The 23,825-nt window shown below is 50.5% G+C and overlaps 2 long non-coding RNA genes across 11 annotated transcripts in view; one reads left to right on the forward strand and one right to left on the reverse strand.

Moving 5' to 3' along the window:
- Positions 1–23,825, forward strand: part of LOC116232485 (uncharacterized) — a 155,303-nt gene that overhangs the window by 74,586 nt on the left and 56,892 nt on the right. The gene's annotated exons all lie outside the window — the stretch shown is intronic.
- On the reverse strand, positions 22,328–23,248 carry LOC116232335 (uncharacterized). Its single transcript, XR_004167668.2, has 2 exons — positions 22,704–23,248; positions 22,328–22,601 (listed from the first exon to the last, which is right to left on the reverse strand). It is a non-coding gene; the product is annotated as an uncharacterized LOC116232335 (long non-coding RNA).

Here is a 23,825-nt window from a genome sequence, read left to right on the forward strand (position 1 = left end):
ACACCAGTTTTGCTGGTCGGAGTCTGTGCTGGCACTGGGGAGGTGGGTTTGGTTCGACTGTGCTGGGAGAGGACTTGCTCTGTGCTGCTGAGATCTGTGGGGAGATCAGCAGTGATTTATGCCCACAGCAAAGACTCTCTAAACCACCCTATTTTTATGGTATCCCCTCCTGCCTCCAGCCTGCTTCCTCCTCGTGTTACATCTTGTCTTGGTGGTTTATAGGCGCTCCGGGGGCAGGCATTGCCATTTTCTCTTGTCTGGGCTTCTGGCTGCTCCTCGCCTCACTCCATCACTCACAACAGGAAAACCCATGGAGGGCACGATAACGTTGGAGCAGGAGCTTTGCCTGCTGCTCTCGTGCAGGGCTGAATGAATTCCTGTGCATTTTTATAAAGCTTCCGTCAAGATCCCCAGCCTGGCTGAGTGCTGCTGTGATGCAAATGAAGGATGCCCTCTCTGGGCTGGTGCTGGGACTTTACGTGGTGAGCCCTTGGGAGGACAAGTTGTTATTTCACTATTGGCCCCTATGGTCTCTGGGGCAGAGCTGGATGTGGTCACCCAGAGCAGGGGGATGTCAGTGCTGGGAGCCAACTGTGCCAGGGTCAGCTTGTAGCAGTGGTGGGATGGAAGAGGCTTTATGGAACCTCTGTCACTTGGCTGGGAAATCCACCTCCAGCCCTTCCTGCTGGTGCCCAGCTCCAGGATGTGCCTGTGTGCTGTATTATCTGTTGTCAGCTAAGCCTGGCTGGGCAAAGGTTCAACCCTACAAGCAAGCAAAGACTCTCTGTACCTCGGTGTTGACAGAGATTTCAACAACCGTGTTAAGCATCCAGCCCCGCTCATCCTTGAGGGTCAGTGAGAGTTTAGCAGCTTGTGATGGGATGCAGTAGGGTACCAACAACTGCACAGTGCTGGGGCGATGCAGAGGGATGGAGGCTGCGGTGAGGCCCTGGCTCACAGCCTGCTCTCTCAGCCGGAGGTAACAGGCTGGTCACAAATGCTGAAGAGGAGATCGACAGGGGGTGGAGAAGGGATGAAAGAAAACAACCTTCAAAAGAACATGCTCTGCTTTTTTTTTTTTTTTTTAAACTGAGAGGAAAGGTACTGGAGTGGTGAGGATTTCTAATGAGCCTTCCTCTGGGAAAGCCTGTCTTTTACATTGAGTTCAGCGAGCAAGAGGGAGCTGTTTGTGTGTATATGTGTGTTGCTACATATTGCTTCCTCTTCTTTGCCATTCATTCTCACTGCAGCTTGTGGGCACGTTTTCAGCCCTCCATTTTGGTCTCTGGCCATTGTGTCCCCACTTTGCTCCCAGCCTGCTCCTTCTCATTGCATCTCTATTGCAAAATTTAGCAGCTGAAGCTAAGGTTCTAGATGTGGAAGTAGGAAGGAATCCCTGCACTAAGAGCTCTTTGCATGCGTCATTTTCAGCAGTTTCCTGTTTTGGAGAGCATTGCTGTGTGTTTTATGCTGTGACTGTTCCCTGGGAGGGAGAGGAACAAGTAAGGAAGCATCTCCTCACCACTGTGGTGTCCTGGGGTGAAGGCTGGTAGCGTGACTATTGACTTAACTCAACAGCGAATCCCTCAGCACTTGGAGGGTGACTTACTGCATCGTTAAGCTAAATTACCTGACAAACCATTGGCTCAAGCAGCCCATTGTCCCGCCATCAGTTGTGCTGACACGAACGTCTCAAGTCTGTCATCTTCTCCCTCGTGGTGGCTCAGACAAAAATATCATCCCCTGTGTAATAGGCGTGACTGCGTGCTGGATTCCATGGAGTGGAGGAACATCACCCTGCACTCTCAGCTAGACATGGACTTCTGCTGGGAGACCTCAGCTCTGACACCTTTTTGAAATGGGCTGTCTGGTGATTTCATGCCTTTCTTAACTGTGCCTCTGAAAATGAGTTGGTTGGATGTCCAGGGTGGCTACTTTGCACAGCTGCCTTCAAGTGCAAAGAGCTCCGTTCCTCATGCAGCCTGTCATTTACGTGTTGTCTCCATGCATTCAAACAGGAGTTGGGTAGAATTCTATTTTTGCATCCCTCCTTTGCTCTCAGAATGCCTCCAGATAGGTGACTTCTCCATGAGCTCTCAGAGTGCTTTGAGAGGCCTCTGGAGGGTTGTTTTATATGCTAGGCGTGGACATGAGCCCTGTGCACGCACTGGAAATGACACAGAGCTCAAGTCAGGGAGTTACCTGATCTTATGGCAGGAAGAGGAGTCTCAGCAGCACGGCAGCTGTGAGCAGGATTAGAGCATCAAGGGGCTGCGGTGCTGCTGGATAAAGACAGCTAATGAGATTGTAATGGGGAAATGGTGGTGGGGATGTGAGTTGATCTGGACGTGGCAGTGGGGAGGGAAAGTTTTGATGATGTGGCAAAAATGCGTCCTGAGATAATAGTGGACACCAGATCCAGAAGGGGAGGCTTATGAGAATGTAGGCAAAATTTAGGGGGAAGTCCAGCTGGAATTGGGGGAAGGGACCAAACCAGCTCTGGAGTGCACAGTATGTCCTGTGCCCATGCAAGGGTTGGTATTCTCAGATCCCAGTGACTCTGGGATGCACTCTGAGTTCCTGTGGATAATCCTCTAGAAGAACCCTGGTCAGGGGGTTGCAAACCTCTAACCAGAGCTTGCAATTTGCTTCTCTGCTCGAGGCTTTTGCTCAGACCCTCCCATCAGTTCATGTTTTGAGCACAAAGCTGTGTTTTCGGGTGAAATCCTACCCCAACAGCAGCGTGCTGCTTCTCACGCTTTCTCCCTCCCAACCAAAGGTTCTGCATGCACTTTCAGAACGGATGTAGGAGTTTCCTCCTCATGGCCTTCAGGTAACTTGCCCACCTGCAACCTCTGAATCAAACTCAAACCTGTTATTGCGACAGCAATTGCAGAACTGGAACACGTTTGCTGGAAAACCACTTTCCAGCAAATCCGCCCCATTCAGAGAAACTTCTCGACAAAACCCCACAGGCTGTGCTGCGATGGGGATGGCTGAGCACGCCTTAACCCTTGCAGCTTTGCTCAGCAGTGAGCCCTGGGTGTCTGTCCCAGGGCCACGTCCCAGACGTTCGGTGCAGGGGGGCTGTGGTTGCATCCTGCAGTCCTTGGGGTGCAAACAGGGTGGAGTGATGTGACACCAGGGTTAATATATTTTTTTGGAGGGAGAAGCGTTCTGCTTTGTTGTTGGACACAGCCTCTCAGCACCGCTGACGGGAGCTTTTAGCATGCAAATGCACTTTGTCTCATGCTTTTTAATGTTTTACTTCTTGTAATTGCCGAGACCGGTTGTAATTTTTGGACGTGGCCAGGTTTCTGAAAGCAGCTTCCCCTTGGAAGCGGTTCCCATTACTGATGAGATTTGATTCCTGCCCCCTCCCTTTGCTCGGTCTATCAGGTTGAACGAAGCATAATAGTCACTAACATTAATGCAGGAAAGTCCTGAGGCGTAATAGTGAAAAATAACACTTGTTAACCTTTGAATGTTGTTGTATTTGCTGTTGTGCTTCTAGCATCACTTTGCTGGGAAACAAGGAACATTTTGGGCCAGCTCAGCTCATTGACTGAGTAAGCTGCTGGAGCAGGTCCCTCCAGCCCTGGGTGCCCACTGGACGTGCTGCCTCTCCATCACGCTTCTCCTAGAGATGAGCTTTCCAAAACTCCAGCTTTTAACCCTGAGCCTGGATTGCAACACCACAGCTCTCCAAAACACCAGAAGAAAAATACTGGTGTAAGCTGTCAAGATGTTAATCGTGGTTGTTGCACAATGCACTATTCCATAGAGGGCTTTCCTGGGGGGAACAGTGTTTGAGACTTGTTGTCCATCCCTATGTCTCCCCATTGAGAGAACTTAATCTTTTAGAACAGCATCAGCAAAACTTACCAGTATGTCAGAGGTATCCAGTACATCCAATTCCAGCAAGTTGTGTGGACAGTGGTAAAGAGAAGGCCAAATCTGACCTCTTACTGTAGGGAAGTTGGGAGCCTTGTTTCAGTTCACAGCCCTACTGGGCATCAGAGAATCTAAGTGTGATGCGCTATGCTGCAGAAAGCCAGTGAGTTGCCCTGTTCTCACTGTCTGCTTTCTCTCTGAAAGCTTTGGCTCCAGAACTTGGAGAATCTCAGCTTTCATAAAAACTCAAGCTCTGACAGTGTTACAGAGAGAAGCATGAAAATGCGACTCTCCGAGGACTTGAAGCTTGCAAAACTCAGCGATGCTTGCAGGAAATTTGGCTCAAATTTGGTCTTTGGCAGTCAGGCGAGATAGACGTGGTGTCAGAGTTTGTTAGGAAATTTGCACTTGAGTGTTATGTGGATGGATATTTTGTCTGTCCTTGGTCTACGTGAGCCTATGACAGCAGAGGCACTGTGCAAAGGGAGTCGCATCAGGCAAGTGGCTTCTGACAGTGCCTTGCAGGGCAGGTGAAGCCAACCCTTCTCAGCTGAAATGTGCCCTTTTCCAGTTGTTTCTCTGAGTGGAGCTCCAGGCTGAGAGGGTCCATCTAGCTCCTTCACCTCAGTGCAGTTTGCAAGCTGAGAGAAGAGGCAAAGGGATGTGCTTGTAATCCTGATGCTCATCCCAGGGATGAGATGTCAGGGACTCGTGGTGCTGAGCTCCCTGGGATTTGGGGCCGTCTGCTGGGTGCTTGTGCTGGAGGTGGCTGTGCTCTCAACTGTATTACCAATTTCCTCCTCTTTACAGTTATTGGCTGCACCATCTCCACGCTGACCTTGTTCTTGTTTAACTTGGCTTTTGCTACAGCTGCTGTGTGTTCCCGAGTGATGGATTTTACCTTCGTGCCAGTTGGTTTGGGGGGAAAGGACGTAGCTCCACTGACTTGTATGGGCTGTGGGGCTCTCTTCTAAGGCCCTGAAAAAATCCTGGAGTGCTCTCACCCTATAAAATATACCCCAGGCAGATATTTTCTGGTGGTAAGATGTTAGTGAGCCAGCACTAAGTAAGTTGGAATTCTGTACGTGGGCAATATGGGTCCCAGTGCCTCTCAGTGTGGGTGTTTAGTGGAGGCACCCAGAGGAGTGGTTTTCCTCCTCTGTTTGTAAGAAGTGCAGTCCTAAGTTGTCTGGGACCCATTTGGAGCTGCTATCCCTGAGGAGATGAGGGAGAAAGTATCTATATCTGCTAGGCAAGCTGCTAGGGATGGCTCAGGAGAGGATGAAAGGAGTGAGCTGCCCTCTCAGCGTTGATCCCAGGCAGCCTGAGCAGCTGTGTGGTCACCCAGGTGATGCAAGCAGTGAATGGTACCCTCAGGATGCTCCCTCATCCTGGTCCATATTGAATCTCCAGTTCACAGCTCAGTAGAAGCAGGGTAGAGAAAGCACCTGTGGGGCTGAAATGAAGAGAGATGACGTGCTTAAGAAGATATAGAGTAAAAAATGTAGGGGCAATGGGACCAAAAAGACCAAATTCACATGACCATATAGCTGATGGGTGGTAGTGTTCACCACAGCCCTGGAATGAAATGCGTGGGGCTGGAGCATCCTTCCATGCCTGGACAGCAGGAGTTGGTATTTCAGAGCTAACACCTTATGGCTATCAGATCGCTGTGCTCAGACACCACCAAACCCCGGCAGCCCATCCCAGGGGCGGTCACTGTTCCGTGCCATCACATCGTGCGGCACAGGGGTCCCTACAGACCAGGTGCAGAGCTGGGCACGCCGCCGCTCCCCCCACCTTCTCCTCCTCCTCCTCCTCTCCCTGAGCCCTTTAACTTGTTTCCTTTCCGCCGAGGAAACATGACTTTCCCATTGATGGAATTCAGCCCCCAACAATGCCGAGTGACACAATTTCCCACTCCGAGCATGCCTTCGTGCTGCGGCCGGTGGGCGATGCTGGGTAGCCCTTTTGGGAGCCATCTGCATGACAATGCAATGGTCTGTGCTACCATTAGCTGCCCTTTTGCTATTAGTACCTAATGAAAATGTAACCATGTTTAACCCCCCACAGTCCTAGATTAGCGAGAAAGGAGCCTAAGTGGATTTAATTCTTTTGTATGGTGAGCATCAAACTCTCCATTTTGATTGCTCTGTCCCCTCTTCCCCTCTCCAGCGGGAGAGGGAGGCAGGAAAGCTGTGTAAGGCTAACTCTATCCTCTCAGCTGTCCGCGGCACAATGGGCAAAGTATCTTTTGTGGCATTAACGGCTTTGGCTGGGGGTGGGGGGAGCCGGGGAGAACAATGTGTGAGAAGCTGAGCCTGTGGGTTTCCCACACGGCCCAATATGTCTCCCCGCACCCCCCTCTGGGACAGGCAGACCTGCAGCAGCCCAGCCCACAGCTGATCCCTGCTTGATTGGCTTTTTTTTTTTTTCCTATTTTTTTTTTTTCTTCCTTCCCCGCTCATTGTGCTCTCGAGAGATGAAAATCCTTTCCTGGCGTGAAAGGAGAGGCGTGCCTTAAATCCCCTCCCTCGGACTGACTGGGCATGTCATATGACGGCCAAATCCACCGGATTAGTGTGTGTGTGTGTCTGCGTGCGTGTAGTGTGGGGCAGGAGGCGGGGGGTGGGATGCCCGATATCTATATTCCTTCCCTGCCCCCTCTGTCCATATTGATTTCTGCAGGGATATTTATTCATTGCACCTGCTGGCCACCGGCTTCCCGCTGCTTGGGGGCTTTTCTTCATGGTTTTGAAGATCCAACTTCAGGGCAGGGGAATAAAGTAAATTCCCGACTTTTTTTCCCATCTCCTCTTTTCCAGTTGCCTTGAGTTTCACCAGACCCAAAGGAGGGGATAAAAGGAGCCATCTCTTTGGCTCTGTGTGCTGGAAGCTCCCAAAGGGAGGGCTGTGGGCTCGTGGAGATTGATTTGGGTTCTGGGTTGGCATAGGGTTTGGGTTTGGCTGCCTTCCCACCTACCTGGCCCCAAACATCGCCAAGTGCAGACCTCTGGGTGCTCTTCTCCTTGTGGCTCTGGACCTGCTGGAGGGGATGCTCCCACTGTGGTTGTCACTGCTTATGGGACCCTTGATGTTAAAGGTTTGTGCTGGTGGGAACTGACTCTCGTAGGGTCACCTCCTCTTTCTACGTGGGAAGAATTGAGGCAGATCACTCCAAATTGACAAAGCCAACGTCATGAGCAAAGTCAGAGTTGGAGCCAAGAATAGCATTTGCTACCATTTAATTCTTGCCTCTGTGTATTTAATGTCCCAAATCCTCAACTGTCTTGGTTTTCCTTCAGGTTTTTTCAGTGGTGCTGCGTCATTTTGTGCTGACATTCCCACTTTTTCCAAGGAAACTTTTACAGACCCCTCCAGCCAAGCCAACACCTCCCGCCCGCCCGCAGCGTGAGAACTGCTGTGCTCATATAGGAAGCCCATCCTGGGTGCCGTGAGTTTAGCAATTGGGTCTGCAGCCTCCAGCTGGTCTCTGTGTGCACAAAGGATTGGTTAGTGGGAAAGGAAAACCTCTGTGGGGTGAGGGTGTGGGTGATGCTCTGGATCAGTGTGTGGGGGCTCTCTGGCAGTGTCACTCCGTAATGAAGGGACAGCAGTGCAACAGGCTAGGGCAGTATGCAATGACAATTCCTTGCAGTATAGTTCAGAAAATATCTTATTTTGGAAGGAAGAATAATCAGTGTGCAGCTGCCAGCCTGCTGGTTGGTCTATGGTGAGTACTGGGACACGATGTGACTGAGTGTTCCTCAGGTGGTGACACCAAGGGGTAGGTTTGGAGGACAGCGATTTCTTCTGGTGGCCACCACCACCATGGCCAGTAGCCAAGAGGAGGCTGATGGGGATGGTGCTTTGGCCACCAGCTGGATCAGCTCCTCTGTTGGCAGGATAGGGCTATGCCAGCATACTCCCTAGGGCTGCCTCCTGCCAGCCTGCTGCATTGGGCTCCACAAGGTTGGTGACTGCAGGAGTTGGTCTCAGTGATCCTTATGGGTCCCTTCCAACTTGGGCTGCCCTATTGCTCCAGGGACAGCAAGTTCCCAGCAAGGTGATGCTCAACCACAAGGACCTAAAGGCTCCCAAAGCTGAGGGTGGGCAGAGATGGGGATTAGCAGGCGTTGTTCCCACTGCATGAGGAACGGGGAGGCTGCAATCCCAGCAGGGCAGGGGGTGAAGTGCTGCAGGGTCCGGGCGGGAGCAGAAGCGTGCGAGGGGATGGGGAGGGCGGGGGGACGGAGGGGGCTGCCGCTTGTGTGAATGTGCCCCACTCATTGTTCTGTGCCTTTATTCTCCGGGCCTCGATGGGACTGATTTAGAAATCCTAATCAGGGAGCAGTCTCTGCGCCTCCCGAGTGTGACACAACTCGAGCTGCTCGGGGCGCCTTTGTTCCCTAATGACAGCTGACTTCATGCGGCAGTGGGAACAGTTTGAGCATAACTCCGCACCGAGGGCTGGCAGCTGCAGCCTTAACTCTTTCTTGCCCACCTGCATGGAGGGATGGGAGGGGGCCAGACGGGGAGCACGGCTGAAATGCACGTAGCCTGGGTGAGGATGCTCAGAGGCAATCTGGAGCAAGTGCAGCTTAGGGAACAAAGCTACAGGTGTGCGTATCTCTTGCAAAAGAAGCAAACTATTTTCCAGGGGTTGTCGCTGCTGCGTGGCATTCATGGGTGTCTGCTGCAGGTATTGATGGGGAGAAATAATCAGATGTGCCTGTGGTGTGGAGGAGAGAGGCTGCGTATCAGGAGCTGTGCGTCCACCTCTGCTGGTGCTTCAGGTGCTGGAGAATGTCTGCAGCCCTGAGTGAGTTCAGAGCGTTTCCATGCTGGCTGTGGAGCGTTTGCATTACTTGCATTGAAAGTAAAAGGCATTGAGTCACTCCAAGATATTCCCGGAAGAGATTTCTGGCTCTGCCAGCAAAGAGCTTGAAAGCAAGCGTCGTTCTCCCTCTCTTGGCCTCAGTTTCATCCCTAGCAAAATGGGGCTTGTGATACAAAGTCCAGCGCAGAGCTGTGTTGTTTGACATTGGAGCTGTGCTTGGTGACGCTTGGCCCAGCGCTAGCAATGGTTAAACCCCTTTCTCTCTCTGTTTGTTGTCAAACCACCGCTCTGACCTGGGAAAAATACTTCTGGAAAATTACCCTTATTAAAGGGGACGGCCTCAGAGGGGCAGAACCGTCCTCTCCCCCCTCACCGGGCTCAGAGGCTCGGCTCCCTGTGGGTCCACAGCCCTTCCTTCACTGCCTGCAATTAGCACGGCGCTCCGCACCGCCTTCCCAGCACCTGTGTCCCCTCCACCGTCCCCAAATCGCAGCGTCCCTCATGGCTGCCCATGCTTGGCCGGGGTCTCCCTGGCGACGGGGCCACGGGATGCTGTGCAGTCCATTTGTCACCAATTGTCACTGTTTTGTTCTGCCTTGTATGCGCACTCGATTGTGTCACGGGGGAGGTGAGGAGAAGCAATCAGGCCTTGTCTAATGGGCCGCGGTCTCCCGTGGTGGGGAAAAAGCTGAGGGGCTGATTTTGGGAGGGAGGGGAATGAGGCAATGCTGCAGTGCTGCTGCACATGCAGGAGGGTGAGGGTGGGAGCTCATAGAATCACCGAATGGTTTGGGTTTGGAGGGAACTTAAAGCCCATCTGGTTCCAACCCCTGCTGTGGGCTGTTGGCACCAGATGAAGTTGCCCAAGGGCCCAATCCAGTCTGATGATGGGTACCTCCAGAGATGGGATTCCTTCCAGACGTGGCGTGGGGATGGCTCCTGCTCTGGGCAAGCAAAACTCCTTACCTTGATTAAGCAAGAATTTAGGTTCAGGATGAATGTGGCCCTATGCTGTGTGCTGTACGATGCAGGTGAGGTAAAGCCTGGATGTCATCCCTCCTCCCCATGGTGTTGGTGACCACAGCCACGTGTTATTTTCCACAATTACTTTCACACCCCACCCTGTCAGTGCGTGGCTTTGGGATGGGGCCAGGCACTGTCCCTGGGTCTCCCCGTTGTCCCAAAGGGAAGGAGGTTTCCTGCAGACCCACCCCAGGTGCAGCTGACCGGCGAGGCGTGGGAGCTGCAGCTCCTCGGGGTGAGGCTGCTGTAGGCTTCGGGCTGCAAAGGGATTAACACCTCCTTCAGCCCCCAGCTTCTGAGCAATTGTTATTCCCTGAAGTGTGCTGCTGAAAGGGATTTAATGCATCACGGATTTTGGTATTCCTCTGTCAGCATATGTCAGTTTTTGGCTGAAGGTATGACTTTCTACTAAACCATATATTTTCCTGTCTCTTTTTTTTTTTTTTCTTTTTCTGCTCCATCATTCCCAGCCTTCCCAAAATGCCATGATTCATCTCTCCCCCTGCTTGGCTTCACCAGCCCCATGTTTTTCTTTCTTTCTTTTCAATCTTCCAGCTCTCAGAGCCACCGGGACTGGCTCAAAGCAAAGCTGTGGCCAGCTCTGAGCCTCAGCACCCATTAAAAACCATTAATTCAGAGCAGGCTGGCCACAACCTTTACGGGAATTCAGGGAAGCTGCTCAGCAGAGCTGCGAGGAGGTTGGGAAAACTGAGCTGTGCCGTCAACCCCAAAGCAGGCAAGCTGAGGCTGTTCCAGTTTGGCTTTCAGACCTGGAGCTCAGCGTGAAATACCGCAGAGGGAAGGGAAAAGAGGGTGTCTCTGGCAAGGAGTCAGTCGAGGCAACTGAAAGCACTGAGCTTTTGCAGCATGTGGTATTTGGCAGGCTTCTCTCCATGCTCCATGGTGGTCATGGGTCTGCATCTCCAAACCACAGTGGTGCTACGTGGGTTGGGGTGGGCTCGGATTGTGGCTGTGTGGTGGTACCATGGGTCTGCCTGTTGCTTTGTGGCTTCTGCTGGGTGCTGTGCCACTCGCCCACCCAGGCTGTGCCATCTCCAAGCCTGGCAGGGAGCTGCTGCAACGGCCCTTGGTGGTGGTGGTGGTGGCTGCATCCAGCTGAACTGCAGCCAGCAGAGCAGGTCCTGGTCTGGAAAATAAACACTGGTGCCATTGAAGGAGGAGAAAAGGTACAGGAAAGGGTAGGAAGCTGAGGTGAGGTCAGCTGAAGGATAGGGGGAGCGATGTGAGGTTTTGTGACCTTCCAGTCTTATTGCCCAGCATCCCTGTGGTCAGGCAGGGATTTGAAGGAGAACGGGGCTCATTGAGGCCACCCCTGATGGATGTTGAAGCAATCACTGAAGAGAACAGGAAGCTGAGCTTGGAAGTGTGAGTAGTCATTGAGCACAGTGATATCTGAGGGGTAAGCAGATTCCTGAGCTGCACCCCACTGCTGTTGCATCAACCACAGATTTCAGCATCCTATGGTCCATCGGGTTGGAAACTGCCCCATTGTGCTGTGCTGTGGCACAGTGCAATGTGGTTTTGGGATATATTGGGTCACATTCTTTTTCTGGAAACCTCAGCGTTTTGGGCAGATCCACCTGCTGGACACACGTGGTCCTCAGCAGCTGGCACCATGTGCCCTGGGCTGGTTCCTATGGGGCTGGGGGCTCTTTCTGGGAGCAGGAGGCACCCAGAGCCTTGCACTGCTGCAGAACTCAGAGTGTGAGGGAAGGGGGTTCAGATATTATGAAGTTCAGAAGGGAGGAAATAGGATTTACGTGAGAACTTAATTTCTTTTTTTTTCCTGTAAGTCCAAGCTCAGATTTATAGCAGGCAGCTCTCCTTTCTCAGCCCTCCTTTTCACCAGGTGCAACCCTAGGAAAGTTGCTTTCTACCCTGGCCAAGCTGCTCCCATTGCCCTGTGCCAAGCCTGGGTCGGGCTGCCTGGCTCGGCTGCTTTTCAGGATCTCCATAAGCCTTGGGTGTTACCTGCCCTGGTGCCATCCTGGCTCTCCATCCCTTTGGGCTTTTCTGCTTCTGCCAAAAACTGCTGTTTCTCAATTCTCAAATTCCTCCTCAACCCATGGGTGGGTCTGTTCTCGCAATGCCCCATCTGCGAGAGGAAGCGTCAGAGATAATGAAAATGGTATTCGTCAAAATATTTTTGGGGAGAATAAAAATAACTCTTGGAGCAGAATCTGTTTCTGTTCCCGGGAAGGAGTGCTTGTTTCGACGGAGAGTTTCCTGCAGGTGCTGTCAGAACAGGGCTGCAAACTGGAAGTGCTCTGGTATGCGCCTTGCTTTTTGGGTGAAAATCAGTGCGTTTTGCGCAATGGCTGAGGAAGTGTTGGAAGAAGATCTTTCTCCATGTGCGTGGCTCCCTGGGATGTGCCTGAAGCTCTGCTTTTTTTTTGCTGTTTCTCACTCGACTTTCCTAATATTGTCCCTTCTCTGGGGGTTGATTGGTTTCTGTTCTGGCTCAGCCCTGTTGGCCAACTCTACGGGCAGCATTCCACTGCATGCTGTGCTGGGGTGGTTACCTCCTAGGACAGTGCTGACAGTGCTGTTGTCCCTGTGGGTGTCAGGAGCTTTCCTGGTGGTCACCTGTGCATGTGCATCCTTGTGAGTACCAGCTGGAAGCCATGCCTGGTGCACCTGCCCATAAGGATGTGCTACATAAGGATATTGCTGAGGACAAATGAGCTGCCTGCATCTAAGCCTTCCCATTGCAAAGTGTTTTTTTTTCCACTCACTTTATTTTTATTGGGAATATTGTTGTGCATGCTTAGCACGTAGGAAGGGTTCTCCATGTAGATGGATTCGGAACCTACAGCTTGGCTGATGTTCAGAGTGTGGCTGTAGTCCCAGCTCCATAACGTTGCAGATGGTGGGTGGACAGGCTGGGAGCTGCCAGTTCAGGGCTGGGATTGGCTGTCTGGTGTTGCCCATATCTCACTGGGGAAATGATGGGCAACAGCTGGCCTGGCCTGAAGCCTGAGAATGGTTTGTATAAAATGTTTTACCATGAACTATTGATGCTGCGGGAAATGGATTTGCATTTCCAGCCGTGGAAACGCAGGCCTGGCTGTGGCTTTATGTGCCCATGGATGGGGCGGGGAGAGCCTTCTGCTCACACACGTGGCCAATGGGGGATGATGACAATGAGGAGGTCCCAAAAGAGGTGGGCTGCCAGCTCTGTGCAGCTGCTTGCTGCAGAGCCGGCTCCAGGAATCTGTGTTTGCTTTGGCTGCATGCACTGTGCAGGAATGGCAATCTTGCAATGCTCTGAGAGGAAGGAGGGGAGAGAGGAGAAAGCTTGTGAATTTCCAAACATGACACTGTGCCTCAGCCACGTGGAGCCCTGCAGGGCTGTGCCTGGGGTGGGTCGCTGCAGGGTGCTGGCTTGGGGGGGTCCCCCATGGAACATCTCATGGAGTGTTGTGCTTGTCCTCATTGGAAAGCTTCAGCCAAAGCTTGCTGCTCTCTTTTCCTGAAACCTCATTACTTTTCTCGTGGAAAAAAAGTGAGTTCAGATCTGGAATTTTCTGATTTTCAGATATGAAAATTATTTTTCCTCTGTCTTTTCTCTATCCATGTGGCTTTCATTTCGCTGCATCCTTTTTCCTCCCTCTTTCATCTCACTAAACATGAAAATTTATATATATATATATAAATTATATATATATATAAAGGAAGGAAAAGTGATCCAAAACCAAAAAAGCAAAAACCTTTCTTAAATTTTCATTTTGGTTTCTTACTAATGATGAGCAGCATCCCTTCATTAGAGGGCTTGGCAGAGCAATTCCTCCCAGGAAAACCACGCCGACCTGCTGTGTTTCCTGGTTCTGCTTAGCAAGGCAAATTGATGGCCTGAGGTAGCCTGGATAGAAGCTGTTCTTGTAGGTAGCTGCTTAGAGACCTTGTGGGAGTGATGCACGTGATGGTTGGAAGCCACAGGGCTGGGGACCTCTTTGCACATCCCTTGCTCACACTGACTGAATCACATGGGTGATTCAGAGAAGTGGGGGCAGCTGAGCTGAAGCAATACGAGCTGGGATAAATGTGGTCAGGGGAATCTGCACATCTCAGTCCCAGTAATGGGAAATGGGCACAGATTTCTTGATTCTCAGCCTTCTGCCTCCTCCGTGGCACTGGGCTGCTCTCAGAGACCCTGTGCTCAGGAGGCTGCTGCCCACTCTGGTCGTTTCCCTTGCTCAGTGCCAGGCACTGGGAGCAAAAAAGGAGCAGAAACAGTCAATGAGAAAGGGAAAGCTTTTGTGCTGCTCATTTTTCAATGGCATTTTTATGTCCGGCGCCCTGTATGAGCAAAGAAAACGGTGGCCCATCTGTTTCCAGCACCATTAAAGGCAATCTGACTGCATGTGGCCCTCAAAAATAAAATAAAAATCGGACCCTTTGCTCTGAAAATGTCAAACGCTCTTTCATCTTAGACGACCCCCAGCCGGGCCCATATCCTCCCAAACTGAGACATGGGAGTGGGTTCCCACCAGTGCTCATCCCTGTGCAAGGCAGCTGCCCCCTTCCCCTCCCCGTTTTTCTGTAACAGAAGGAAGTGAGGGGCTGGAGGCTCACGCTGACTGCTGACCCCACAGTGCTGCTCCCCTGCACCTCTTCCCCCACTCCGTTCCCCTGCAGACTTCGTGCCTCAGGCCTGAAGAGGTTAAAGCCCCATTAACAAGTGCTGGGAGGAGGGAAGTGTGTCTGACATGCTTTAGGAGCAGACTGTGAGAGGGCTGCGCCAGCAGGATGCAATTAATGACCGGGAAGAGAAGATTGTTACAATATGGGGCTGCTTTCTCCTCATCCCTGTCTTTTTCTCCACTTGAAGCCACGGGCTGTGTTGTGTCCTGCTGGGAACCCATGTAGACTGATGGAGGTTCCCCTCCTCTAGGATGTGCCATAAAAAATCACAGTTCCCTCTGCTCATATGGCAGCGGTGCAGCAATATGAGGAAAATGTGGGTGTGACTTCAGGCTTTGGAAACTTTTGCTTAATTAAAAGAACATTTTAAAGGTTGCTTGAGATACCTGCATCAATACATAGTTTTTAACATGAAAGCTGTTTTTAAAAATTCATCTGATTCAGGGGTAGCATTAAGTCCTGCTGTGGTGGGAAGGGGAAGAAAAGGATTTTAATTTAGGAGAAAAAGACTCATTAATTCCTTCATAAAATCTTTGAAGTTTTTTTTTTTTTTTCCTATAACACAGCATTTCTTTGCCATTGCATATGTTATTCCTGATGTGATGTACTTGGGCACATGCTGGCACTGGGGAAGACAAAGGAATGCAGGGTGTGTGGTGTTGGTGCCATCCACAGGGTCCCCATCCAACATGGAAGGAGCAGAGGATGGATGGCTCCAGGCACTCTCTGTGATACCAGAGGTGCTTGTGGGAGTGTTTCACACATCTCTGACCTGCAGAGGATAAAGGACTCTTCCCCACATCCGGGGTAGAGCTATTTGGTAGCATTGACTGTGTATCCAGTTTAGTGATGTTGCTGTGGCCTGGCATTCCTGCCAAGGAGTGGTGATGCTTGTTGCCCACAGTGGCAAACCGTAAACCCAGAAAGCCAGTTCTGGTATTTTCCCATCCACAAAGGCATTGGTTTGTTGGGTGAGGTGCTAGCTGGGGCTGGTGTTGGCTTGCTTGCTGTGCATGAAGACCATCAGAAGGCACGTCTGTGGGTATCTGCATTTCTCCAACCTGATTTTTAAGTAGAAAGGGTATGTCGCTTGCTTTAAGGATAAAGGAAATATACTGTAAATAAGTTCTTCTCACATACGATGTTCTGAGGGCTCATGAAGTTGAAGGGAGCCTTGTCCAGCCCTGCCTACAGCCTGGGCGTGCATCTTCCTGCTGCTTTGTCCCCTCCAGCAGCTGTTCCTCCTGGATGCTCCATCTATTGGAAGCATCCCCTTATGCTGGGCACCATGTTCCTGTACTTCAGGCTCTGAGGACTTGAGAAATTTAGATCCACAGCCTCATCGTCTGGTATCCAGTGACTTCTTTACTTTCCCTGATGGCCGTCCTTCCTCCTCCTCGCTCTGGGCTGGCAGCCTGCATTCCTGTGGCAGGGTGGCTCCTCTCTCTCCATGTGGGGTTGGTATGCCGAGGGCCTGATCTTGGTAAGAATCCCTCGGTGCTTATGGGGATATATAAATAAGTGAAAAAACCACTTGATCTCCCTGGAGATGTGTTAGTGTAGGGTATTTTTTTTTTTTTTTTTAAGGCTAACCAGGCCTACACAACAGCTGTTGAGCAATCATCCGTCCTCTAAAAACAAATAAGGAGCAAGTCTGGTGGCCAAATGTTGCAGGCACGTTGTAATAATTGTTAGCAAATTGCATTTGCGGTGTGGGGCTGCTTAAGAAAACAGCTGCTGGCTTTGCCTCCCCTTCTCCTGTGTAACATTCGTTGTTTGGAGCCAGATCACTGGCGTGGTTGAGGGGGGGGACCACTGCAGAGCTGGCTGCTGTCCCCATAGGATGACATTTGTGGTGCAAAGAAAATTGGCCATGGTGTTCTTGCAGCATTAATGGTTTGGGGTTTTGTATCCCACAAGCGGAGGCTGTTTGCCTCCCACCTCATCTTCATGCAGCCTGAGTGCTCTTGGGGTTTGTGCATCTGGCTGGGAGAGGGACACGGTGCTCCGTCCCAGCCCTCGAGCTGGGGGAACACAGCATGTCCCTTCTCCTCCTGCTCTTCCTCCTCCTCACTTTCAGCTCCCAGCTCACCTGAGGTTGGCCAAAGGTTGGATGTCGCATAGGGCTGCCATGAAACGTATCTCTCAGCTGCTGAAAAAGACCTTGAGAACTGAGAGGCCAGGATGCATGGTGGAACATCTGTCATCTGAGTTGAGAGAATCTTTCCTAAGATTACTGATGCACATGGTTGTAAAAAAAAAAAATATCGTTGGCTGCTTCCTCTTGATTATTTTAATCATTATTGTTATTATTATTATGATTTGCTGATGTTTTTTTCAGCCTGGATAATGGAGAAAAGCTGAACTGGTTTCACTCTTTCAATTTCTGGCCCAACGTGCTCCTTTAGTTCAATGTGTTAATGAGGTGCTGCATGGGTCTGCAAATCTGTGGGAGGTATATCATGGTAGGGAAAAGAGTTTCTGATATTTTAGAGATGCTGGATGCGTTTTTCAGTTGTGAAAACTGCTTGAAATGTCAGTGTTTACAAACATTTCTACTTTTCAATTGAAAAAAAAAAGAAAAAACATAGTCTTGTCTTTTAGATCTTGAGCTTCTTATGCCCATAGTTCACTTACTGGTGTTTATGCATATGAGCGCATTGTTTCTGACGCTGATATTTCAGCATCTTTCTGATTGGCCTTTAGGCACCTAAAAATGATGTGAATTCATGTTGGATTTGGATGTAGTCAGTGGTGGGGAGAGGAGCCCATTGCCTTTGGTCATGCCATGTGCCAGCATCAGCGAGTCTGATGGCTGCAGGGACAGCCCCATTATTTCCTCAGAGAAGAAACTGCCTTCGTAAATGCAGGATTTCATAAATGCAAAAGCTCCCTGAGCTGCACTTATCTTGGTTGGGCAAGACTATAACAAGGGCCTGAGTACATCAAATCCCGTGAGATGGAAACTTCACTTGCAGAGCAAAAGGCACCGACTGGAGGTGTCTGCTGGCTTTTTCTTTCTTGTTTCCTTGTTCTGCTGCACTGTGTCACATGCAAGGCGTGGGGGTGGCTGTATGTTTCCTGTCCTGCTCCAGAAGCCTTGCCTGAATGTCTGCCATCTCCAGACAGGTCCTGGGGTCAGCTGGGAGCTGTGCTGAGGTGCTGTGGTGATGTTTGGTGGGAGCTTACTGGGGGATGGATTAAAGCTGCAGTTGGATCTGCGTTCGCTTGGAATGGTTCCTGACTGTAAGGGAAGTGGCATGTGAAGGGGTTTGGGATTAAACTGAGGTGGGAGCTAGGGAATCTACCATCCAGTCCCTGCTTTGTGGTGGGGGTAGATCCCTTAAGCTTTCTGAATCTGTGTTGTCTGCCTGTAGTTTTTTCTCATGCCCTTTATCCGTTTTGCTTATTTAAACTGGAAGATACTTCAGGTAGAAACTTGCGTTCCTTTGGTGGTGGCACGGCCTCAGTCTGTGCATAATGACTTGCTCCAGAGCCTCTGAAAATCCACAGGAATCTGTGTCAGTGTCATTAAAATAGTTTTAACCTTTCATTTCCCTGGGGTACCCAGCTATAGGGGTGGGAGATGAGTTCTCCTCCTGCGCTGATGCTCGAGGATGAGCAGCATCTCCAGGATCCAGTCCAAGTCTGTCAATAGATATTCCTCTTCTGGATCACAGTTCATTTCCCTTATAATGATGCTGCGCATGAGCCTCCCATGTGATGCTAATTAGTGCCAAGCCTGCCTCTGTATAAGCAGCATTATAGGTAATAATGATTGCAGCCACTTGTAATTACTCAGCCCTGAGCAGCAATGCGATTCGGAACTAGCAGTCTCCTTCATCCCTTCTTGCAAAGAGACAGGGGAGAATTGGCAGAGTCGGGTCTGGTGTTGGGCTTTTCCCTCAAGAAAGAGAACTGCAGTGGTGAATGGGACGGGGGTCCTGGTGAGAGCTGTGTGCACAGCAGGGGACTGTCACTGCTCAGAGCTTGTCTGTCTCTTTACTGAGATGCTTTCTTCCAGCCCTGTGGCCTGCGTTCAAACCAGTGATGCAGTCTCATGTTTACACTGTCAAACAACACAACTCCGTCTCCAAACACTTGTCTTACGCAATAAGGCTTTCCGCCCTGGCCTGAAGCAGCTCTGCCAAGGGCTGACCTAATAGCAGCAGTCCCAGCAGTGGGGACACTGAGACGTGCCCCACTCTGAGCAAGGCCAGGGCCATTTAACGCTGTCTGTGCTGCATCCAGCACAGAGGGGTCCCACAGCGCCGAGCTCACCGCCTGCCTTCTTCTGCAGGGGTCAGTGAGGGTACAGTGATTCAGTGCTGCAATGAAAGAGAGCATCACAGCAGCGAATTGTTTGGGATTGTGCTGCTCATGCATGATTCCCTTTATTATTTTTAAATTGGGACTGCAAATTTGGGTTTTTGCAAATTGTGCCCTTTGAAGTTCTGCTGCTGGCTGCTCAATGTTAACTACAGCATTTGAAGTGCTGCAACGAAAGGCTGTAGCCAGGTGCCCATCACTTCAAGACTGGTGCAATTTTTTTCCAAGCTTAACGTGAAGCTTGCATAAGGCTCTTAAAATTAGTGTTGCCTTTTAAGCCAAAGGGCCGGAATAAGGTTTACAAGCCATAAAAGCCTCTTATCAAAGTTGATTTCCTCCAACGCACCTTTCATCTTTTATAGTATTTGCTTTCCAAATCCTTGAACTTAAAAGGATTAAACAGGTTAAAAGGAAAAAAGGAGGAGGAAAGAGAAAACAAATAAGAAGGAAGATGGATGGAGTATGGATTATGAGAGGCCCGTATAAAATATGAATTAGAAGAAAGTCTGAACAGAGTGCTGTCGTTTTCCAAACTGCTGAAAGTCAAAGTGTGCTGGAAGTTTAACGTCAGTTAATACTTAATTTCTCTGGGTTATTTTTAATTCTTTCCAAAAATAATGGAGAATCTGAACAAGGAGATATGAGGACTTGCATACTTACATATATGCTGTTCTGCTCTATCTTCCATCCTGCAGCAGGATCATCCCTATCATTATCTCCCCATGGGGCAGGGCTGCCACATTTGCTGGATTGTACTTAGCAGTGCAATGGGATTTGGAGCCAGCAACTCTGTACTCTGCTCTTTCTCACCCAGCAGTGCAGGAGGATCCCACCCAGCCAACCCTGCAGAGCAGAGGGAAGAGCCACCAGCCGCTCCTCTCACTGTGCTTGTAGTCAAGAGGATCACATTAACCACCAGAAGGTTGCAATCAGGGGCTCGGCCATGCTGGTTATGGGTCAGCAGACAGGTCAGCCCTGCTGCCAGCCCGGTGTGTCTGGGGGCAGGCAAAGCAAACATAGTGCAAGCTGCAGCTGGGAATCAGTGCGACCTCCCCAACCCACAGCATCCGCCGGGTGCTGCAGCATTGGGATTTGTGCTGCTGCTTCCATGTGGATGCAGAGCTCTGGGGGTGGCAGAGCAAAGTGGTGTTGCTGTGGTTCCTGCACCAGCATGCACAGATTTTGGCTCTGCCACTGGTATTAGGGTGGTAGCAGTCACCCTTTGGCTGAGCATGTCAATTTAGAGAAGGTAGGAGCAGAATAGGACTCGGGGTTTGAAGCAATCTCTCCCCTGCAGTTTTTCCCTTTGCTCTCCTGCAGGAAGGATAATGCAGTGGGCCCTGCAGGACTGTTAATGAGTGTCAGATCCTTTAATGACCCACTGATGTATGAGGTGGCCCTCGAGGGTGGGTTAATGGTTGCTCTTTGGACCAGTGTAGCTCTGCAGGGTTGTCTCTCTCAGCCTCAGAGCAATGGCATAGGATGGGGTTGGGGCCATCCTTCACCTCCACCCTCTCTCCTGCCTCATGCCTGGATGCTTTGGAAGTCACTTTTTAAATGCCACTGCTTCTGGCTGATGTGAGAGTGGGTGAAATCCCAAGGTGAAACCATAGAGTGGAGCTCAGTGATTAATGATTAAACCTGGGGCACCTCTGAAACTTCCCAGCTACCTCCCCGAGAGTGCAAACGCTGTGAGTCACCGTGCTGCAAAGATCCTGCCCTGAGGGATGCCTGTGAGGTTCAAAGAAGCTGTGGGCATCATGAGAAGTGCTTGGGGAGCTCAGGCACAGTGTGATCCTGGGCACTGGGAGCCTCTCCTGAGTACACATGGTGCTTGCATTGAGCATCCTTCAGTGAGCAGAGTGCTGTTGACCAGGGCTGGGGGGCTGTGGTGGGGAAGAGATGCAGCAGAAGAGATGCTGGAGGTGGGATCTTCTTCTGGGCTGTCCCAGGCCAAGCTCTCCACCTTTTCTCCAACCATCATTGTGCTTCGTGAGCCTTTTTGGCAACTAGGATGAGCAGAGAGGCAGAGCACGGCAGTGATGCCGATTTAGCACTGATGATGTAGAAAACCATTCAGTGGCTGTTCAGAGAGGGGTTTGGAATTCATTGTAATGAGCAGAAAGTATCAGAGAGCAACGTGAAGGCCGGGGGGCACGCGGGTGGCTGGGAGCTTTCCTCGTCGAGCTGTAAGGGCAGCCCAGCACCCATCCAATAATTAAAATCTCAAACCCGTGCACAGTCCGGTTTGCCTTGGCTAAAACCAGTGTGAGAAACTTCCTCGCTGCATTTCTGTGTCGTCCGGGCTGAAGTGTTGTCATCCGAGGCTGCTTTGCATGACAATGCGCTGGGCTCTAATTATGCACAAGGATGCTAATAGGCACAGAGCGTGCTGGATCTCCATGGGAAAACTATCTGTTTGCGAGGGGCTGGGAGGGGGAGGAAAGAAAAAGAAAATCCACCCAAACAAAATAAACCATGACAGTTTGGGAAGGGAGGAGGAATGGGGGCGAGGAGAGGGGATGGGGGGAGGTGAGTATGGAGCTAATAAGGCTCAGTTTGGGCTTTTAATTTGGTCTTTTTCTCCCTGCTAAGAGACACTCCCATGGTGCTGATAATCTGCCATGATCTTGCGTTGGTTGAAGCTGGATCTCTTATTTGCAGTTATCAAACAGGAGCAGCTCTACAGTGCCTGCAGTGATCTCACGTAGCAAGCAGGGGAAACTGAGGCATAGAAGGGTTCAGCCTTGCCCATCTACCAGATGTGTGGCTGCACAGGTTCTGTATCCTTGTGTTCCAGCACCTGTTGGTCCCACTTGTTGTACTGCAGTAGCAGAGAAATCATTGCTTCACAGCTGAAGAAAAGGCAGCTGGAAATTCAGGTCTATATCCAGGGCTCTCTTAGAAGTTGCTCTTCCCAAGGGGGATGGCATTCTTTTTCTGGATGCCCTATTGAATTTTTTCTTCCTACATTAGCTGTAAGAGTGCTTTGCAAAGAGAGTGTGGGAGTGTGGGAGCAGGGCAGCATCGTCCTCCGTGTCCTCCTGAGTCCTCAGGGCATCCACTTGTTTGAGAAGGCTGAGGTAGCACTGGAATGGGGAGTGTTTGGAATGGTCATGGATAGAGCAGCCTGAGCTTTCCAGGTCCATAACATGACAGAAGGGGTGAGTGTGGGAATGTAAACCAAGGCAAGGAGGGTGCTGAGCCCTAGAAACCCAGCAGGGTGGAGCAGGTTGGATCTCAAGGCATTAGGTTGGCCATCTTTAGAAAAGCAGATAAAATCTGGGGCTGTGTGGAGCTGTGGAAGGAGGCTGCTGACCACACACTTGACACCTGCTATGGTGTGAAAATGTGTGACAGATGCCTGGATAGAGGCTGCTAAGTGCAGTGCTGCTATTAACCCTCATTAAAACACTCCCTCACTTAGTGAATGCAAAGAGCATTAAGGAGCCAGGTGCAGTAGTCTGAGGAGCTCAGACCTTTCACTCTCGGTTGGTGTTGATGGAGTCATCTGGCTTTAATGATACTGGCATTACCTGCTCTGTCGGTGTTTAAAACAGGGGATGGATGTTAATGTCCAGCTTAAAGGGTTTATTTCTGCCTTTTCTTTCTCAACTCCCTGCATGCTGCAGAAGTCCTGGGTGAGTGTGTGTCTGTGGGTAGGGCACATTGTCACTGTGCTGGGTGGATGGAAGCCGCTGGGTAACCACTGGGAAGGCTCTGGAGATCCTATCATTGAAAGACATCAGCAGAAGTCTGGTCTGAACCCTGATGATCTTTCCAGTTGGGTCATAGTTGAGCACCTCATGATCTGGATAGCTTCATCTCAAGCCTTTCTTTGCTGTTATCCCTGTTTAAGAGATACAGAGTTTGTCTTTCTGTTCTTCCAGGAGAAGTTTGGTCTCCAAATGGTGTCAGTGCTGGTGCTCTATGTTCCCATGAAACATCTCACCAAGCAAGAGATGAGAGATAGGATGGCCCTGGTGCTGGGCCAGTAGGACCAGTAGGATCTACTGGGCTGGGAGTCCCTCTGGGCTAAGCTTCCCCATGCCATGGTAGGGATGCTGGGCTGAGAGGAGCCAGCAGTTCCCTGGAAGGCACGCTCCTGTTACCTGAGCACCACTGCAGAACCTTCCCACTAAACATAATGTGTGCCATCACAATGCCAGTGAGCTCAATGGCTTTACGTGGCACGAAGGAGAGGAAAACTTGAGTCTGATTTGCTCTAAATTGTTGGGGACTGGGGGAGGGAAGGGAGGACGTAAACATCCAAGGTTGGAAAAATAATTATCTGTGAATGAAAAACTCTGGGTTTTACCCTGAGAAAAAGGGGATAGACAGCCTGACAGACCTGATGACAGACTGAGTTCGAAAGCACCCTGGCCCCACAGTGCGGAGAGATGCCTTATTGTTTGATCTGGCTGTGAGACAGATTAGCAGCCCCAGGTGGAAAGTCATAATCTGCATTTAAATGGGCCGGTTATAAAAGGTAGGGAGCCCAGGAGCCCACAGCATTATGCTGTGTCTTTAGGACTCCGTAATCTCTCTTTATTTTCTCCGCAGTCTGACCTGGGGGCACAGTTTCTAATTACCAGGTCACCCTGCTAATATTGTCATTTCCAGCCAGTGGGTGTGAAACCATAGCAACACCACATTTGCTTCCAAGTTTCTAGAGGAATAAAATTTGCCTTTTAATCACAGAAAATGACTGGTTGTCTCCCCAGCCCCCCAACTTACTCCTCACTAAGGCAATTCACTATTGGGGCTTTTTCCAAGATATTCCAGAATGGTCCCTTTGGAAGCTTCACCTTGGGGCTGTGGGCCAAACCAGTGACCAAAGCTTTGATCCATGGGTCTATGGGCTGCTGGGCTTCCAGTGGGCTGGTCTGAATCATGAAATCATTAAGGTTGGAAAGATCATCAAGTCCAACTATCAACCCATCAACCCATATCTGGATGCCAAAGCCTCACACAATGCAATTGCTCTTCACCAGAGAAATCCCAAATTTTGTAGGGTGGCGTTTTGCCTTCAAAGTGTTGCAGGTGAGCTGACAAAAGAGAGAAGAGGGAAGAG

Source organism: Phasianus colchicus, chromosome 20, assembly GCF_987193195.1.
Source record: "Phasianus colchicus chromosome 20, bPhaCol1.hap1.1, whole genome shotgun sequence".
In the NCBI taxonomy this organism is placed as follows: Eukaryota; Metazoa; Chordata; class Aves; order Galliformes; family Phasianidae; genus Phasianus; species Phasianus colchicus.